We start from the raw sequence: 13,706 nt of genomic DNA, 5'->3' as shown, positions 1-13,706 counted from the left end.
ACATGAATCCTTAGCGCTGTCCATGAAAGCCATTGCCCCGGCATCCACCGTCTCCAGAGCCATCCTAGTATGGCTCGGCCGCATCATGGAACTCCTCCCCCCAGAAGCTCGGGGAGTCAGAGATGGTCTAGAGAGAGTAAGGATTGCTGCTTCCTTCATTGCAGACGCCACCCTGGACGCTCTGATCCTCTCGTCCCCCTCCATGGCAGCCAACGTGGTGGCCAGACGTAACGCGTGGCTCAGATCCTGGCAGGCCGACAACCAATCCAAGTCAATTGTGGCTGCCTACCCCTTCCAAGGTGGTAGACTTTTCGGCTTTGAACTCGATGACATCTTAGTCGAATCCAAGGACCACAAGAAGACCATGCCCAGGTCAGTTCGCCCAGGAGGGAACCCCTCATGGCCCGGAAGTACCTATCGGCCGCAAAAATATTTTCAGCGCCCTCCCAGAGATAATCGCAATTCCTCCTGGCAGAATAGGGGCTCCTTTCGTCGGAGGGGAGGTTTCAGAACACAGAACAAGTTCGACAAAACTCCCAGACCGGACCCCACACCCAGATCCTGACTCACTCGATCTCCTGGTGGGGGCTCGCCTTCTCAGCTTCGGGGCTCAGTGGAGAGGGGACCACATCGACGTCTGGTCTCAAGAGGTGGTGTCTCTAGGCTACACCATAGAGTTTCGATGTCTACCTCCACCTTGCTTCCTACCATCTCCAATCAGCTCCAGACCAGAGAAGGCGAACAGAACTTATGCCGCAGTCAAGCACCTCCTAACCTTAAAAGCCATAGAGCCAGTACCAACCTTTCAGAGAGGCTCCGGACATTACTTCTTTACAGTCCCCAAGAAGAACGGGGACTGGCGAGCCATCCTCAATCTCCGCACAGTAAACAAATACATCGTGCTAAGGAAATTCAAGATGGAATCCCTGAGGTCCATCACGGAAGCCCTTCGCCCAGGGGACTTCCTCACCTCCCTGGACCTCACGGAAGCCTACCTGCACGTGCCCATCCGACCCGCTCACCGCAGCTTCCTCAGGTTCAATCTAGGGGACCAGCACTTCTAATTCAGGGCCTTGCCGTTCGGGCTGGCTACCCGAGAGTCTTCTCAAAACTTCTCCTAGGGCCCATAACTCTGGTTCGCCGACAAGGGGTGCACATCCACCCCTATCTAGACGACTTACTGATAAGGTCCAAGTCCGAGTCGGCAGCCCTACAAGACCTGGACATCACCATGCAGGTGTTACAAACCCACGGGTTCCTGATCAACAGGGAAAAGAGTCACCTACGTCCCACACAACAGTTGATCCACCTCGGGGCCCGAATCGACACGATGCAGAACTCGCTCTTTGTCCCGGAAGACAAAATTCAGAAGATCATTGGCATGGTAGGCTACTATCAGGTCCAAGAAGCTTTCCCTTCTGTTCCTCTCCAAACTCCTAGGTGTGATGACGGCCACCTTCGATATGATTCAATGGGGCAGGTTCCACTCCAGGACACTACAGTTCTTCCTATGCCCCTTCCAATGGGACATTCTCCAGAAGAGAGACAGAACACTCAGCATTCCTCAGTCTCTCAAGGCAGACCTGCGATGGTGGACTTCCAGAACCCACCTCTCTCAGGGCAAAATTTATGCAGACAAACCACTCATCCAGATCTTCACAGACGCCATCCTCCAGGGCTGGGGCACCACTCTGATTCCAGGGAATTCTCACAAGAGGGGTCAATGGCCTCGAGATCATCACCGCCGCCTCTCCCCATCAATTCTGTTCTCTAACCACGGGCCATCCCTCCTGGGCTCCCTCCTACAGCATTTCAGCCCCAAGCTGACCGGACACCATGTACTGATCAGAACCGACAATGTAGCAGCCAAGTCCTACCTGAACCATCAGGGGGGATCACGCTCATCTCGCTTCCACAAGGAAGCCAGCAAAATCCTCATCTGGGCGGAGAAGAATGTCATGAGCCTGCAGGCGGAACATAGCAAAGGGAAACTCAATGTGAGCGTGGATTGGCTAAGCCGACAAACCGTCTCCCCTGCCGAGTGGTCTCTCAACAGAAAGACGTTCCGGCAGATCTCATTCCGTCTCGGAGTCCCGAGCGTGGACCTGTTCGCCACGGCGGAGAACACACAGCTGCCGAACTTCTTCTCCCGGTTCGCCCACCACCTCGCCCAAGAGGTGGACGCATTGATCCCTCCATGGCCACGAGGGCTCCTTTACGCCTTCCCCCCAACCCCAGTGATCCCAAAGCTCCTGAGACGCTTTCAGAGCCAATAGAGCATGGCAAGTAAGTCATCCTGGTCAGCCTCTGTTCTGGCTTCGAGGGAGACCTTGGTTCTCCGCAAGGAGCAATCGGAGATGGCAGTGCATCCCCTCAGTTTCTTCATTCTTTCCATGCTTCCAGACCTCCTACTGCAGGGACCTCTTCGCCACCCAGATCCCGGCTGGCTCTGCCTGACCGCCTGGCGGTTGAGCGGCCATCTCTATGCTGCTGTAAGGGCTACTCAACGGAAGTCATCAACACCATTCTGGCCTCCAGACGACCTTCTACAGTCAGACTTTACAATTCCACCTGGAAATCCTTCGCTCTTTGGTCCAGAGCTCGACTACGAGACCCCTCAAAGCCTTCCGTACCCAGTATACTGGAATTCCTACAGGAGGGATTCTCCAAAGGACTGAGAAGCAACACTCTCCGGCGTCAGGCCGCAGCACTATCTACGGTGTGCCCTTCATTTTGAGGAAAAAGTCTATCTCAACATCCTGATGTTCTCCGGTTTCTTAAGGGGGCCCAACAACAACAGCCTCCCGTCAACCACAGGTTCCCTTCTTGGAGACTCCACACCGTTCTGTCGGCCCTAACAGCCTCTCCCTTCGAACCGGTGCAGGACATCCACCTACGATGGCTACACATGAAGACCATTTTTCTTGTGGCCATCACTTCTGCCCGTAGAGTCTCGGAGCTGAGGGCCCTTTCAGTGAATCCCAACCTCTGTGTTTTCCATCAGGACAGAGTAGTCCTCTCACCAGATCCCACTTTCAAACCTAAAGCGGCATCTGCCTCCATCTTCAACAGGACGTCGTTCTCCCTAATTTCTGCCCCAAGCCGAATCATCCCCGAGAACGCACCTGGCACACTCTAGACGTCAGGAGGTCTCAAGGCCTTTATTCTACGAACGGCAGACATCAGACAGACCCAATCTCTCTTTATCAACGTGTCTTCTCCCAACTTAGGGCATCAGATGTCCACGGCAGCCATTAGCTCAGCTATTAGGTCCTGCATCGTAGAAGCGCACAAAGCCCTCCACGTACCAGTTCCTGGAGGAATCACCGCCCACTCTACCAGAAGCGCGGCTACAAACGCAGCATTCCGCAACAAAGCTTCCAGTTCTAACAAATCTGTAGAGCAGCCATATGGGTTGGGGCCTGCCCTCCTTCGCTGTGACACTACAAGCTCTAAACCTGGGGCTGGCCGAGACTGTCTTCTCTCCGCAGAGTGCTCGGTAGAACATACTAGACGCTTTGAAGGCAAGCTCCACCCTTGTTTGGGGGACACTGCTTGGGGAGGTCCCACCGAGAAGGTCTCCGCCTCCAAGAGAACGGACCATTGGTACTCACCCTGGAGGGGCCTTCTCTTGTAGGCAGGAGACCTTCTCGTCCCTCCCATGGCGCCGCTAGCGTTCAGAATGGTCTCCAGTTAACTACCTAGTTAAATGCTGTTAGGGTCTCCTCTCCGCTCCGCGGAGGAACTCTGTTTTCCTGTTGCACTGTTGCTTATTCTCATATTTTTCCTTCCTGTTCTTTCCTATGGATATGCATATATTCTTTGTTTCACTGCTCAGTCAGGAGTTTTTTGGGAAAGCAAGGAGTCCTAGCCTGAACAGGAAGTGACGTTTTTTATCCCTGCCTCCCTGAGAGGGGGTGGAAATCACCCACCGAGAAGGTCTCCTGCCTACAAGAGAAGGCCCCTTCAGGGTTAGTACCAATGGTCTGTTCTGCGATCCATTCGCAACCAGAAGAGGACACTATGGTTAATAAGCAGAGGCTGCTTTTGCAGAGGTTTGCGCTTTAACAGATCTCCCCCATTCTAGTCCTACTGATCCAACAAGATCAGTCATGAAAAATAGTGATGCCAGGCCAGTGCTAGTATGGGAAAAACTACAGCTGTTCCAAAGTCAATGGCTGCAGTCACAGCTGGATTATTGAGTTCAACAGCTCATTCAATTCAGTTATGGCATCATGCTTCCCTATCTCAATTTCTAACCTCTATCACAGTGGTGGCGAACCTATGGCATTCCAGATGTTCATGGACTATAATTCCCATCAGCTCCTGCCAGCATGGCTAATTGGCCATGCTGGTAGGGGCTGATTGGAATTGTAGTCCATGAACATCTGGAGTGCCATAGGTTCGCCACCACGGCTCTATCGGATCTCTCAACAAGGAAGAAGAACATGAGAATCTTGTCCATCATAAAACAACTGTTAATACGAGCCATAAAATCGGTTCTTATCTGCAAGAGACCATCAGGAATGTACTTCATATTTTCATGGTTCTCAAGAAAAACATGTATTGGTGAGCCATACTAGATCTAAAATATATCAACAGGTCTCCAAAACAGTTCTCTATGAAGACCTTACGTTCAGTCACTGAAGCTCTCACTTCAGGAGTATCTATTACTTCCATCAATCTCATGGAAGCATACCTACACATCCCAATCTGTGTGGACCATCACAGGTTTCTCAGATTTTCCTATTTTCAGTTCAGAGCTTCCCTTCGAACTGGCCTTGGCTCCTCAACTGTTCTTCAGGGTACTGGTGACATTAGTGTCACTTGCTTGAGGACAGGGTTTCCAGATTTGCTCTTGCCTGGATGATATCCTAATTTGGTCATTAACCAAGGAAAAATCTCTCAATGACACCAGTCTGATTATACAGATATTGGAAAATCACAGTTATCTCTTGAACAGATACAAAAATAACTTTCTTCTGACACAAATGCTATAGCATCTAGCAATAATCACAATATCCCAAATAATATGCTGGCTTTCTCCTTTGGAAGAAAAAACAAGTTATTGAATTTAGCCAAGAAGATCCCCAAAGCCAAGTCAGAGGTTAATGCCCCTGACTATTACAGGGACTCACGATTGCATGCATAAGTTCAGTCCTGTGGGCTCGTCTGCACTCCAGACTTCTTCAGTGGTTCCTTCAACCTCATTTTGTGAACACACAGAAAAGGAACAAGACGCTGATATTAACAGTCTTGGTCAGACAAAAGCAGTCATCCAACTCAGGGACAATCTTATATGCAAAAGAATTCAATACTGATTTTCAAGATGCCAGTCTGATTGGTTAGGGAACTTCTCTGTAAGCACAGAGCTTCTGGATAGAGCAAAAATAAATAGTGAATTTCAGTGTCCTGCCATTCAGAGCTGTAAGGATGGCACTTCAACACTTCCTGTTCTCAATCCTGCATCAGTACATTATCATCAGGACTGATAACATGCCACATCAACAAATAGGAGGGATCCAGGTTGTCTGTCCTATATGGGAAGTGAGGAGTATTCTGTTATTGTCAGAAATGTATCTGCAGTTGATCTCCACAGAGCACATCCAGGGATCCCTCAGCACTCAAGCAGGTTGGTTGAGCAGACAAACCATGAATGAGAACAAGTGGTCTATCAAAACAAAGACTTTCCAACTAATCATGAACAGATTCGATGTTCTGGGGGTGGAACTTTTTTTCTTGCCCTCCAGTCATTGTGAACCACGATTGATTTCCAGATACCATCATCCACAGGTGGAGAAAGTGGATGCCCTAACTTCCTTGTCGTCACAGGGTCTGCTGTAAGCATTTGCAGCTCTACCGGTTATCTCAGAGGCACTGTGGAAGGCATGCCAGAAATGGGCTCTCATTATAGTTGTGGTTCCAGAATGCCTCTCAGATCCTAGTTCTCATCTATAGTGGAACTTTCAGTGCAAGAGCAGCCGCCAATGCTTACTTTGATCAAGCCTCAGTTGAGGCCATACGTGGTCCTCTATAGTCTATATCAGGGGTACGCGGATGACAATATGCGGATGACACCCAGCTCATTCTGTTGATGGAGGGGGGAGCGACCTCCGCCCCTGCAGCTCTACAGCACTGTCTGGAGTCGGTTGCTGGTTGGTTGAGACAGAGTAGGTTAAAGCTTAACCCAACGAAGACGGAGGTCCTTTGGCTGGGCCGGGGGGAGAGACCGAGGGAATTTCAGCCGCCAAATCTTGGAGAGGGGTCATGTTGGCTCCTAACATCTCTACTGCAGCCTGGGGTCCGCTTCTGGACTTCTCTTATTATCGCGTGGAGAACCAGGTGGCCCATGCCTAGGTTATGCTCTCCCCACCTTCGCCAGGCACGGCGGCTGGCTCCTCTATCATCTCTCCCAGTCCTAATCTGGCCACTGCGGGATCCATGCGACGGTCACCTCAGGTTTGATTATTGTAATCAGCTTATCGGGTCTTCCTTTATGCGACTGATCCGAAGCTGAAGTTGGTCCAGACAAATGAAGGCACGGCTTCTAACAGGTGGTGGTTATTCAGATCATATCACCTCTGTGTTGTAGTCAGTTTGCACTGGCTTCCGTGGAGTTCCTCGGATCGCTTTCAAGGTGCTGGTTTTAACCTTTAAGGCCTTTAATGCATGGGGCCCATTATACCAAGTGGACCGCATCACCCCTTATGTCCTCATTACAGGTCGCTGCTCGCAACGGCAGATCTACTGGTGACCCTGGTCCTGAATGATACCGGTTGGCCAACCCGGCTGGTGAGCCTTTACGTTCTGGTCTCTGGTGGAATGCTCACTGAAAGTTAAAGGGTTCTGCGGGACCTTTAATGAGTCTCGCGAGGGCCTGCAAGACGGAGCTTTTCCAATCGGCTTTCTCGGGGAGTATCGCCTCGTGGATCTACTGCCCCCCTATCGACACTGGAATTCGAAATCAAACTGAGACTGCTGCCTCCATTCTATTAAAAGCTGGGCCTGTCTTACTATAAATTCCATCCCAGGCCCTACTTACTCTCCTTTCTTTCTTTTAATGGCTCAAGGGTTTGTCTTAATTAATTTATGAACTGGGTTGTTTAACCTATAGTTCTGTAGTAAACTGGGTTGCTTAGTTCTTAGGTTTTAATGATTTTAGTATTTTTTTATATTGTTGATTGCTGTCTATGTAACAGCTATGTTGGAAGCTCGAATGTCTCCTTCGGGATAGAAGGCCTATAAGTTTAATAAAACAATAAAATAAATAAATAATAATATAGTCCTGTAAGCTCAGATGTTCAGAACTACCTCTATCAGTTTCCAGTCAGCATGGCCACTCACATGCTGGTAGGGGGCTGATGGGAATTGTAGTTCCTGAACATCTGGAGAGCCGCAGGTTCCCTACCCCTGGTCTATATCAACCTTCAACAGGCATTACAAGATAAAGTTCTTTTCTTCAGCTGATACAACCTACAGGCACTGAGTTCTGCAACATGTGGTGGATTGTATGTAATTCCCACCTGAAATCTGAAGTACTTCGCTTTTGGAAGTCCTTATCTACAAGATGCTGTCCTCCTTAGAGCGAAAATGGAACTTACCATGAGGGTTCCTTTGCTCTGAGATTAGGAGGACCTCTTGCCTACCTGAAAAGTGAAGAAATAGTGGTGGATGTGATAAGACACTGCATAGCTGTAAAAATGAGGTGAAAGACAAGAATAATCCTTGATAGCATCACTAACATGTTTAGAAAGTGTGGAAAGAAAAGTGTGGGTTTGTCTTCTCTCTCAGCAACTATTTTGGCTACTGTTGCTCTAATACCTGTCGTCTTATGGCAGTGTTGTTTAACCTGTTCCAGTAAGTATCCTAAGTTCATCATTTTTTCTTCTTGTCCTACTTACTACCTTGCAAAGTATATAAACTGGGCCACAAGTTTCTGCCTGGGAGACAGGAAGTGGAAGTTTTAGTCCTGCCTCCCTGAGCAGCCAGTGGTGAACACTCCAAATTCAAGATGCCTTCCTTTCCTTTGAGCAGAGGGAATACTCACAGAAAATTTTCAGAGTTCTATTTCAAAGTTCATCCAGCTCTATTCTACAACTAACAAGTCTGGAAAGACCACAGTACACAAAATATTTAATGATTTTGTTTCTGAAAGTGCTTGGTGTTTTCTGAAGAAATAAAAATCAGCATTTTGTATGCATCCTGCCTTTTCCCCTGCTTAAAGTATAGCAGGCATAGAACCCTCAAGGCAGGCATAGAACCCTCAAGGCAGCAAGCTCTTAGTCTTAATTTTAGCTAGGTTTATAGGATGTTTAATACATATTAACATTGAATATTTATGTTTTTGCTCAGTTTTTATCTCATATTTTTATTGTGGATCTAGAAGCTGCCCTGAGCCATGCTTAAGCCAGAAAAGTGTGGGTTATAAATACAATGAAGTAAATAACATGAGCAAAAAATGCCTCTGTTTTGAGGAGCTCCCAATTTAAATTTCAGTGTTAACTAGGGACTCGTGTCAAAATCTATTTACGTGACCTTTATTTTGGTTAGGACAAGGACTAGGGCACAGAGTTAATTTTTTTAAAATACAGGTTTTGAGGAATTTAGTGTTGGCTTGACTTGTAATCTTTACCTTTTGGAGTGCATCTTGAAGGACCATAGCTTAGCCCTGTTCAGTAACTTCACTTAATAGTGAATACCATATTCTTCTTTATTTCTAGTACCACTCTTTGATTAGGTTACAGGCATAAAATCATGCCTGCTATTTCCACTATCATCTACTTATCAGTTTGGTTCTTTTCTAGGCTTCCTAAGTTCATGGGTTTGAAAGGTGAAGGCTGGGAGTAGGTGGGAGTAATTGCTTTGGCTTGGTGCTTTTCAGAAAAGACACAGAGCATCTTAGGAAGTGCATATGAAGTGCTGGTGAGCCATATAGAAACTTTCAGCTGAAAATACTTGGATTATTCATTTTTCCCTTCACTCTATTGAATTTTTTTCTACTTCTAGTTGCCTTAGAAGATATCTAGAATTTGGCCCCTTCCACACATGCAAAATAATGCACTTTCAATCCACTTTGAAGCTGGATTTTACTGTGCGGAATAACAAAATCCACTTTCAAACAATTGTAAAAATGGATAGAATGTGCATTATTCTGTGTTTCCATGGAAGGCTCCATTCATTTGTTTCTTTGACATTAATACGCTTGTGCTAGCAGGTGGATAATACATAGTTTTCTAGCAATTGGTGCTTTTACATAGCAATATATGTGTGGCTACATCCTAGAGGTTTCTAGGTTCTGATACAACTTTGCAAGTCCAATGGATTGTTCATTATCTGTAAATAATTAGTTGTAGTGTTGACTGGCTAGAGCAGAGGTAGAGAAATATTGTGATTGAAATTCCTGTTGCATTAGAATGAAGAGCTCTTCTTCTATGTTATGTCATGTAATTCATTCCACTATTAAAATGAATTCCTATTCATTAAATATTGAAGAACTAGCAGGATACCCATGCTTCGCTACATATACTTCATCACAGCCTCTCTATGAATTTTGGGGTGACATTCAGCATACTTCTTTACAGCCTGTTTGTGAATTGTGGGGTGACATGCAGCATATTTCCTCACAGCTTGTCTGTGGACTGATGGGTTGGTTTTTGCATATTTTGCCACATCTTCCTGTAGTTATCTTTTTCTAATGCAATGTGTAAATTGCTTCTGAGTTTAATTCCCTCTCCCTTTAGCTGCTCTGCAGCAGAAGGAACAGGATTCATATGCTGAGGAGGGCGGTGTTAGAATGCAGTTGGCTTAATTCATTGGACAGAATCGCTTTGTTGTTTGGTGGGCATTAGCAGGAACTCTGTCGATGCATCTAATGGAGCAAAGCTTCAAAGTGCCCCCATTAAAATGTCCCAGAAACCATTGCTCTCTCTCTCTCTATATATATATATATATATATATATATATATATATATATATATATATATATATATATATATATAAACGTGAAATACCACTCACTGACTGACTTATCAAAAGAACTCAAAACCCGTCTACAACATTAAAATATCCCCATACATAAAATCATCCCTTAAAAGCTCTACAGCATACAAAGTTAAAATCCCAGCCCTAACCCTCACCTGTCCCCTCAACCAGCAGCATCATAGAGGAGGAATCCAGGGAGGCTAACCAAAAAGCTGGGTGAAAAGGAAAGTCTTTGCCAGGCAACCTAAACTGATAAAGGGTAGACCCCTGGCAAACCTCTGAGGGGAAGTTATTCCAAAGCCTGGGGGCAATCCATATCTCGACCGGAGTGGGGTTCACTAGGAGAACCTTTCCCTGTGACTTTAGTGCCTGGGCAGTTACACATGGGTGCCGGTATTCCTTTAGATTGGCATTTAGAACTTTATATGTTAATGTCAACATCTTGAATTGGTCCTGGAAGCGAATTGGGAGCCAGTGCAGGACTGATGTGATGTGTGTTTGACCAGATGTATCAGCAAGCAGCCTAGCTGCAGCATGCTGCACCAGCTCCTCCTGATCATCTTCTAGAATAGCCCCACATAGAGTGCATTATGATAAACCAATTGGGAGATTACCTGAACATTTAGCACTGTGTTCAGGTCCCCTTTATTTGATCTGTATGGGCCTATAGAATCAACTACCATCTGGAATTTAACTTTGCAAGTCAAGTGTAGACACTTTACACATTTTTTTCTTAAACTTGTTAAAACACAGTTGAGTGTTTTCTTTTTGAAGATATGAGAGAATGGGAGCCTCTGAGGGGCAATTGTAGTTAGCCTCATTCATTGTTCAGTTTGTGAGATAGAGAGAGAGATGTGCGTGTATAAGGGAGAAGGCTTGACCATGTGGGTTTTTCAGAATCAGGGTCCTTGGGTATTTAAACTTTGGGGGACAGCACAGAACTCTACATTTAACATAATAATATTACACAAAAAAAAGCCAAAATTCCATATCAATTATGATACTCAAAAGGTTATTACAATGATTTTAAAGTTCTGTAATGGATCAGAAACTCTTAAGAATATGGTCATTGTTTATTTAAGGCACTGATTATGACTGTCATTTCTTTTAGGAGATTCCAGATGTTGTATCCTGTGCTTTCTGAACTTTACTCTCTGTACCTGTTTGCTGAAGGAATGTAAACCTAACATTTTAAATTTGTGGAGAAATTAACAGAGGAGCAGTTGACAGGTAAATAATTTGTTGTGGAATGGAATGTATCTGTTGTGGAAATTGTCTTGACCCAGGAAAGCATACATGCACATAACAGTGTTTAATATGCTCCATTGTGTATGAAGAAAGCATTCAAGTTCACGTTCATAAATCTAGGTTAGGGATTCCCATGAGAGCCACTGCAGTGGTTAAGAGCAGATGGATTCAAATCTGGAGAACCAGGTTTGATTCCCCACTCCTACACTTGAGTGGCAGAGGCTTATCTGGTGGGTGAGCTTAGGCTAGTCACAGTTCTTCGGAACTCTCTCAGTCCCACAAGGTGTCTGTTGTGGGGAGAGGAAGGGGAAGGAGCTTGTAAGCCATCTTGAGTCTCCTTACAGGAAAGAAAGATGGGGTATAAATCCAAGCTATTTGTTTTCTGCTGCCCCTTTGGGGGCAGTGGAAACATCAAGGAGGGTGATGAGGAATTTTGGGGGAGTTGGGGGTAGCAGAGAATTTTGGGGTGGTAGAGAGGTAGGGATTCCTGGACCAAAAGGTAGGGAAAAGGCCTTTTCCTTGTCATGTGGTGACTGGTGAGTTTTAAAGGAAAAGCAGCAGCACTCTCTTCATTGTGTTGTCTGTGGGGCATAGTGCACGTGGGCTTGTCCATGTATGTGGCTGAGGGAGAGGGCGGCCAAGCAGAGGGCGGCTGTGGCATCAAAGTAGGCTTGCTGGTTGGCTGTTTTGCGAGTCAAGATGTGTTTTTTTTTTTAAAAAAGGAAAAGCAGCAGCACTCTCCCCAGTGTGTAGGGATAGGAAAGCCAAGGCAAAGAGCCCCATTGCTGTTGCTTTGCAAGGCAAGATTTTTTTTAAATGGAAAAGCAGCAACAGTCTTTTCACTGTTTTGAATGTGCCCTAGACCTGAAAGTGATGTGTATTCATATGTGGTTGGGGGCACTAGGGACGTGCCCTGTAAGCCAAAGTTGTGGCAGCCCCAAACGTTTGGGAACCACTGATCTAGGTCATAATGGTACATTTTGTTGTAATGAGTTGCAATAGCACGGTCAGTTGGCCTGTAATACATTGTGTTCGCATATATATATCTGTATAATGATGTTGCCAGCACTACTTTAAGGATTTTGTCATAGCCAGGAATAGCTCTGAGATCCTTCAAACCTTAGTCAGATGGTTGCCCCACAGTTCAAAAGGGATATATTTCTTGCTTTGTTTATGCAGTATGTATGTATTCTTCAGATTGTTCTTAGTGGAGCTCGCTTTGACAGTTCCATGGAAAACTTACTTGAGTCATTCTGTGACTGCCAAAAAGCTGATGATTGAGGTTGCAGGCACTGTGTGGCCAAAAGCTGCAGTGCTTGGAATGCAGCACTGAGAAAGATGGTCTGGGTGAAAGTACTTGTGCCAACAGAGCTTTCTTTGTAAATGTAAGGATTTGGGAAGAAGTGGGTCATGATGTCTACTGTTCTACTGGATGAGGGGGACATCTTGCTGAGTGTTTCCCAACGGATCTCAGGGAGGCAGGGCTTATGAAAGTTGTCACTTCCTGTGGTCAGTGAAATCCCCACAAGCTGTTCAGTATTTTCCCATCCTCAGCAGGAGAGCAGCTCTGTCCCTGGAGCTCAACACCCAGTCCCCTACTCCTTCTTCCCTTCTGTCTGTTGGTCTGTAAGTCTACTGTTCGTCTTGTCTGTGTCTACCCCATCCTTATTGGGAACCTTAGGCATGAGGAACCCCCCTCCGACGGGAGCTGGAAACCGGCCCTTCTCCTTTCCCCCCCTTCCTCCACCCCCGCATTGGATTGGGACGCCGCCATGGTGTCCAGCCATTTTCCCCCCGAAAGGGAGATTTTTTTCCTGGTCCTCAGCATAGAGGACCAGGGCAGCCTGCAATTCTCTGTCCCAGACTCAAGGGACGAGCACCCCAATGCCACCGAAAAAAGCGGTGGGGAAGTCCTGGGAACTGGCTGCCAAAAAAGCACGCCAAGGACAGCCCACAAACAGCAGAGCCACCAGGAAGGCGGGAATACACAACGCTAGCGTAGCGACCTCTGCTGGTCAAGAGGCTACAACGTGATGTCTCCAGCTGCATCAGGAGGTCTGAAACGGGTTCTCCTTTTAGCCCAAGCGCTGCAGGACTGAAGGAAGATCTCAGAGCCCTGCTAACTCTGAAATTGGCACCAGCTACCCAGAGAGGGCCGCAGAGAGCACAGAGACAGAGGAAATTCCAGCATCAAACAACAGAGCAGAAAATCAGGCAAGGCAAGACCGTGATGGGGGGGAAGGGCAAGGTTCAACAGACTCCTTACCAGGAGGATGGCAGCAAACCTTTGCACAAGATTTAGTGAGCCTTTTCAAAAAGTCTATGCGGGAAGAGATTCGATCTTACCATAGAGGATTCCACAGGCGGGGGAGATCTCCTTCCAATTCCTCTTCCCCCTCCCCACCCAGATCCTCCAGAGCCAGTACCCAGAACAGAGATTCATTAACCTTCCCAGGGGGAAGAGGGTGTAAGCAAGG

At 46.7% G+C, this 13,706-nt stretch overlaps 1 protein-coding gene across 4 annotated transcripts in view; it reads left to right on the top strand.

The window, feature by feature from the left end:
• PPM1B (protein phosphatase, Mg2+/Mn2+ dependent 1B) overlaps positions 1 to 13,706 on the top strand; it is an 86,504-nt gene that overhangs the window by 34,332 nt on the left and 38,466 nt on the right. For all 4 annotated transcript variants that reach the window (XM_048482985.1, XM_048482980.1, XM_048482965.1 and 1 more), the window contains exon 2: positions 11,093 to 11,211. The gene's annotated coding sequence lies outside the window, so the exon portion shown is untranslated. The remainder of the gene's footprint in view (positions 1 to 11,092; positions 11,212 to 13,706) is intronic.

Source organism: Sphaerodactylus townsendi, linkage group LG01 (assembly GCF_021028975.2).
Source record: "Sphaerodactylus townsendi isolate TG3544 linkage group LG01, MPM_Stown_v2.3, whole genome shotgun sequence".
NCBI classification, from domain to species: Eukaryota; Metazoa; Chordata; class Lepidosauria; order Squamata; family Sphaerodactylidae; genus Sphaerodactylus; species Sphaerodactylus townsendi.
This window is presented reverse-complemented; position numbering and strand designations above follow the sequence as displayed.